The sequence below is a fragment of the Poeciliopsis prolifica genome, unplaced genomic scaffold, assembly GCF_027474105.1.
Source record: "Poeciliopsis prolifica strain line A6 unplaced genomic scaffold, Auburn_PproV2 SCAFFOLD066, whole genome shotgun sequence".
NCBI lineage: Eukaryota > Metazoa > Chordata > Actinopteri > Cyprinodontiformes > Poeciliidae > Poeciliopsis > Poeciliopsis prolifica.
This window is the reverse complement of record NW_026562441.1, coordinates 146,381-152,780: the sequence shown is the minus strand read 5'-3', so window position 1 is coordinate 152,780 and position 6,400 is coordinate 146,381.

The window sequence follows — 6,400 nt, the reverse complement described above, 5'->3', positions numbered from 1 at the left end:
AAACACTGCAGACGATCTGCAACACTGTAATGTGACACAAAAGCAAACCAGAAATCTCTTTTGCAATTCAAGAATATTTTAAAAAATGTCAAAACAACAAATCTTTATTTCTCTAAATATATATTTAGTAATTCACTATTCAACTTCAAAAATGAATGACTACTTACAAAAGTAAAACCTGATAAAATAATATTAGACTTTTTTTTACAAGCTAAAGAGATCGCACTCAAGATTTTAAAATACTCCAGAATGATTCTTTCGTAAGATTAAAAGTACCTTTTGATAACTGACTCCAAGCCCACATTTCTTAAGTATTTTATTCACCAGTCAGTATGATATAATAGTCTAACCATAAATGCTAATCTTCAATTATCTGCAGAAATAAGAGGCCTAAAAACATCCATCTGTGTGTAATTCCTCTATTCACTATTTCAGCGACTGATAAAAATGAACCTTTTATTGATATTGTAAAATATTTAATGTAGTTGTATGTTAAGAGGAGACTCAAAGAAAAGACAATATTCTTCAAAAAGAAAATAATTGGTGATATATTTAAATTTCCTGTGGTTTGGTTGATGAGAGGACATATTCAGAAAGGTTTAGACAAATGCAATAATAACATTTACCAGATAATATTTTGTTGTCTTAAATGAATGCAGTTATTAATATAATTTAACACTCCAAACCAGTGGACCAGTATGTCACATTGAGTTGGTAATGCAGCATTACCAAAAAAAAGGAAAATTTAAAGGGAACTAAAACTCGTTTACAGTTTCTTCAGGACAACCAAAGTGAAACACAGGAAACGGTACAGGGAAAATGAGGTAGCTTTAGCTTTTAGTTTGTTTATAATCATTTAATGCACTGTCGCAGAAATAAATAAACCTTTCATTGCTAAAAATATTTAATTTAGTTGTAAGTTCAGAGGAAACTCAAAGCGGAAAATTGAAGGCGGAACAAAAAATTGTTTACAGTTTCTTCAGTGCAGTCAAAGTGAAACACAGGAACCATCTCAGAGCGCACGAGGAGCATTAGCTGTACTTTTGTTAGAAGGTTTGAAAACAGGTTTGGTGTTTTCGGTAAATATTTCCGTGTTTTCAGTGAAAATGTCTTCAGTTCAGCCTCAGAGAGAGTTTATCAAGCAGCAGGAAACTCCTGCTGAAGAAACATTCACAGAGTGGAAAGAAATCAACGTTAAGATGGAGGAAGAGATGGACGATCAGCGCAGACTGATGGATTTTACCCGGATACCCAAGATCATCTTGCACCGGATAGGTACGAAACAGCTTCACGGTTTACTGATTAGTGAGGTTAAAGAGAGTTTTTACAGATAAATAATCGTTGTGTTCGTAGACATATTTAAAGAATCCGCTCAAATTAAATAGAAATAGAAAATCCTTGGAGAAATGTAACCGGGCCTCCTAAAGTGTGGCCCCAGTTTGGACCCAGCGCTCTGATGCTAACAATTAGCATCAGTGCTAAGCTTAGCCGAATTGTAGTCAATAGCCTGTGGAAAGTCACAAGCATGTTGACTAACATGGACTTCCTCCATTCAGTTTGTTAAAATTAGTGTATAATCTAAAATGAGCCAAAATGCTAATGTTAGCCTAAATGCTGCTAGTAGCATGTGGGGCATCATTACAATGTTGTCTTACATTGACTTCCTGCATTCAGGGTCCTAAACATGGCTAATAGGTAATAAAAATAGCTAGAAGCTTATTGCAGGGAAAAGGCTGATGCTTGTGCAGCAAAGCAGAGCCCTAACCTGAGAGGAAAAGATCATGCAGGCTAATATTATTGCACTGTCTCTGAGTCGCCCTGCGACAGACTGGCGACCTGTCCAGGGTGACCCCAGCACCTCCTGACCCCACTAGGGTCAAGGTTGTTAGTAAATGGTTAGATGTCACTGGTCTTTTTTGGATACAGTCACAAATGTCAATTTAAAATTTCTAATATTTTTACAGTAGAGAGCAAAAGTTTGGACACACCTTCTCATTCAATGGGTTTCCTTTATTTTCATATTTATTTATAAGGCAAGAAAGCCACTTATTAACCTGACAGGGCACAGCTGTGAAGTGGAAACCATTTCAGGTGACGACCTTGAAGCTCATCAGGAGAATGCAGAGTGTGTGCAAAGCAGTAATCACAGTAAAAGGTTGCTACTTTGAAGAAACTACAATATAAGGCGTATTTTCAGTTGTTTTACACTTTTGTGTTTCGTACATATTTCCACATGTGTTAATTCATAGTTTGATGCCTTCGGTGTGAATCTACAATGTCAATAGTTATGAAAATAAGGAAACTCATTGAATGAAAAGGTGTGTCCAAACTTTTGGTCTGTACTGTACATTTAAAGAGACGTGTTTATATATTCTTAACTCTTTGGCTCAACAAATGTACTTACTACAAAAGGGTATTGCTGTCATGCTGATAGTAATATTGTAGAAACATAATAATCTATTGTAAAAATGTAATAGTCATATTACATGAACATAACTATATTTTATAAACATGATAAGGTGTCTATAATATGCTTGTAGTGCAGGCATAATGAAGGTTAGTACAGAGATACTGATGCTGCTGTGCATTGTGGTTGAAATCAGCAATAGTCTGCGCACTCTGAGCTGGATCCTAAACAGGACGGGACTGCACAGACGGTAACGTCAGTCCGATCGTCCAGCTGTGGTGATGATCCTAACTGACCGTCTTTAATGAAGCTCGAATTTGTTTCTGGTTGAAGCTTCTGACTCAAGAAATGGCAAAAGGGCGATTATAACAGAATGGAAGCTTCTGCAGTCATAACAGAGGCTCAGATGTCTTTGCTGAACATTTTCTGTTCAGATTTTTTTTTTACATTCTACAATACATTGATTTCCTCCAGTGTAACATAAGCCTGGCGGCCCGCCGTGGTTTATTAGGCTCGCTGCCAGGCAAACCGTTGCTTGATTTTCTTTTAAGAAAAGTTAATAATTGAGGGAGAGAGGGGAAGGATTGATTAATGATTTATTTATTTTTAAATCTTAAAGCTGGACTCCAAGCGACTCTGTTTTGAGAGTTTCTCTTGTAGATCACATTTATTTTTAAAAGATTTCTAAGTTTATATTTTATTCATTTAAATCTGATGTTCTGTCAGATTATCATACGCTGTCAGAATAGCATAAATGCTGTGAGTATGCATGCCTGCGCATCAAGAAGTCCAACCGTCAGAGTTGTCAGTTCAGAATACACAATAATTGAGTTGTGACAACAATAAGTCATTTAATTGTTTTCATTGATAACCAGATATACATGCATTGTCGTGGTTTCAAAGTGTATTTAAAGCAGGATGTAGCTGCAGCTGCAATCAACTACATGTAAAACTCATTGACCTACTTAACCGCTAATTCAGGATGTCATACAGCTGTTAATAGCAAAGTGTGTAATGATCTACGTCACCATTCTTTGTTGCTGATTAAATGAAATCGTACGGTAATGGCAGAATATACTTGTCTGATAGATGTAGCCGTCAGTTTGTGCTAAGCGTATGCTGACCTGACAGAATACCAGCAGAGCTGACCAATCACACAGCTGGCGTCTCTGCGCGCTGCTGCTGCTGTTTCATCTCTGAAGTTTATCTGAGCGCGGATCGCACGCGCCTCCATTTACTCAAACTGGACACAAGCTGACCTGTATGGATATTTACATCAACCCCCTGAGAGGAATGATCAATCTTTGGAGAACTCTTATCTCAGGGCTGAAACGATTCATTGAATGGTTCCAATACCTCAATTATTAAAACTTCTTGAGGAAAATTTACCTGCCTCGAATCTTTGTTAATTTATGTGTTATTATTTTGCGAACCGTCTTCCGGCTGGGACATTATTTGCCTTACGCAGCACTCTGACTTCCACCTATTTTGTTTTAGAAATATTTTTTATCTGATTACTCAATTAATCGAAAGAATAATCACTCGATTACTATAATATTCATTCACAAGTGTCCTAATTATTGTATTATTTTTAGTATAATTTTTCCAGCTACTTAATGCATCAAACATATCAAATCCTTTGTGCACTTAGTCAGCCAGAGCTAATGTGCACGGATGCAGGAAGATCAGAAAAACTCGTCCCACAAACTTGAGCAGCCAGAACAAGTTTTGTGACGTTTATTAAAAACTCTGGAGCCACATTAGCAGCATTTCACTAAATCTGCTACTGTGATTTAATTTCTGCCCAGTGCAGCGGATTTAACTCATCATACAGGCCGGTCCACGGCTGTATGAGGCCTGGAGCGAAATCTGACTCAGGGCCCCTTTTACTCCTAAAACCATCAGCATCTCTAACAGCTTCTGTTAGATTTAATCTGGGAGAGGGGGGTAGTTTAATTGGCCTACCTAAAAACAAGCAGTTATTTTGCAGTTTATTAATTTGTATTTTTGAACAAATGGAGCTCAAACTGAAAAAATAAACTCACAGTATCTGATTGTTGTGATAATAAAACAATCTAACTATGAATATTGTTCTTTGAACTTTTACAAAGTAAACTTGCCAGCTCCCTAAAATCTTACATATAACGTTTAACAATTTGAAATTATTTAATTTATGTATGCTGATAACATTAAATCAAATTCAGCAACATTGATGATCTGGATAAACAAATGTTACATTTATGATTGTGTGTTTTGTGTTACAATATTAGCTTTTATGGGGCCCTGAAGTCCTGGGAACCTTTGGAGCCGCTGACTTAATTTGTATTAAACAGAAGTGAAAATAATTATATTAATTTTAATTGTATTTTTTGAGTAGTTTTTTTTTTAGACTAGTTGTGGGCTTAAATGTCATTTCACTGGCAATGTTTTCCAGTGACATATAATTAGCCAGTAATATTTTTACCTTTCTTCTCTTCTTAACATCATTAAATACAAAAACACGGTGGACCGCCTCGGCGCCCCGACCGCCGGGCTTAGCAAGTTTTCTGGAAAACCCTGCAGACGACCCACATCTCTTGGAGAAAAACTGAAAATTTGACACTTGCTTTTTTTCGCTCTCTCTCTCTCTCTTTCTCTCTCTCTCTCTCTCTCTCTCTCTCTCTCTCTTCTCTCTCTCTCTCTCTCTCTCTCTCTCTCTCTCTCTCTCTCTCTCTCTCTCTGTCTGTCTGTCTGTCTGTCTGTCTCTCTCTCTCTCTCATATATTTGGCAACCTGACTTTGATTATGGCTAATCAGTCCTATGCCACCAAACAGGAATTGGCTTTAACTTCTGTCAAGAAGGTTTGGTTTCTGCCAAAACTTTGAATACTTATCAACTGAGCTCAACTGAGTCTGACTGGCTGAACATAATACAGAGTCTTTCTCAATGCACTGTTTGGTGGTGATATGCAGAGTTGATCGGACGGGTTTGCAATTGCAACGTACCCCAGAGAGTTGTTGAGGCGAATGAACCGTTTGAGGTTGCTTACAACTTTAATTTTTGTTGCTACAGTAGTAAAGAACAGATGTTGATGCAAATGAGGATCGGAATGATGAAATGAAACCAAACTATCAACAGGATTTAAAATGCTCATTTTCTTTTGTAATGTGCATTAGAATCCAAGCTGCTCTATGCATAAAATGTTTTAAGTGTAGAACTACATTTAAGTCTCTAAGGTTCTATAGCAGGACTAAATCCAGTTGCTGTTTGAACTATTTTTGTCGTGGAGCCTCTAGGTTTAATTATCGCCATCTTGCTTTCTCACCTGGAGATCCGTAGTATGTTTGGACTGATTTCTTGATCCCTTCCAGTCAGAAAAACTAAAGTGTAAAAAGTTAATTTTTATACTTATGAATTTGTAATTTTAGTGTTGGGAACACTTGAGAAAGATTTAAGTGATTAAAATGAAGGACTCATTCTTTTACTCACATTTAAAAGCTTTTATTTTGTGTTTTTGTGCAGATCTGCCACAGTGCTGGGTGTGTAAAGAGGAGGAGGATCTAAATAAATTCAGCATCCAGGAGAGGAAGTCCACTTCAGATAAAGAGGAACCAGAACCTCTGCAGATGAAACAGGAACAAGAGGAACCAGAACATCTACAGATAAAACAGGAGCAAGAGGAACCAGAACATCAAGAGTTGAAAGAGGAAGAGAAGCAACTCTGCATCAGTCAGGATGAAGAGCATCTGGTGCTGAAACTGGAGACTGATGACATTTTGATGAATCCTCTAAATGTGCAAAGAATCTACAATGAAACAGAACCACAGAGGAACCAACTCATCTCTCATGGCTCTGCTGAGGATGAGAACCAGGATCAGGAAGGAAGCAATTCTGAAGATCCAGGAAAAAAGAGAAAGGAAGAACAGAAACCAAAGGAGAGATATGAGAAAACCAACAGCAGAATCGTTTACAGTTTCTTCCGTGCAGACAAAGTGAAACACAGAAATCATCTCA